This window comes from Etheostoma spectabile, chromosome 13, assembly GCF_008692095.1.
Source record: "Etheostoma spectabile isolate EspeVRDwgs_2016 chromosome 13, UIUC_Espe_1.0, whole genome shotgun sequence".
Taxonomy (NCBI): domain Eukaryota; kingdom Metazoa; phylum Chordata; class Actinopteri; order Perciformes; family Percidae; genus Etheostoma; species Etheostoma spectabile.
In genome coordinates this window covers 4,200,008-4,200,280 of record NC_045745.1, presented here as the reverse complement: position 1 = coordinate 4,200,280, position 273 = coordinate 4,200,008, and the positions used below count along the sequence as shown (strand labels likewise).

Here is a 273-nt window from a genome sequence, read left to right as displayed (position 1 = left end):
TGCTCCAAGTATCACCAGGGACTCTCCACATCAACTCAGCACGGAGAACATTGTTTGTGTTCACAGAGTTTGATAAAAAGAACTGTAGCACTTGGTTTTTCCGTTGGCCGTCCATCTCGCCAGTCAAAAAGATGGACAGCTCCTAAAGCTTAGTTCCATATTAATGCACGGATAATTTGTTGTTTTGCCATTAGCGAAAAACAAAGTATCAAAGTAAACTCGTATCAGGATGAAATTTCCTCCTGCGGAGTCCGTTCATTCGCATTCAGAGAC

At 42.5% G+C, this 273-nt stretch overlaps 1 protein-coding gene across 1 annotated transcript in view; it reads right to left on the bottom strand.

The window, feature by feature from the left end:
* The window catches only part of abr (ABR activator of RhoGEF and GTPase), a 143,066-nt gene that overhangs the window by 62,202 nt on the left and 80,591 nt on the right, over positions 1 to 273 (bottom strand). The gene's annotated exons all lie outside the window — the stretch shown is intronic.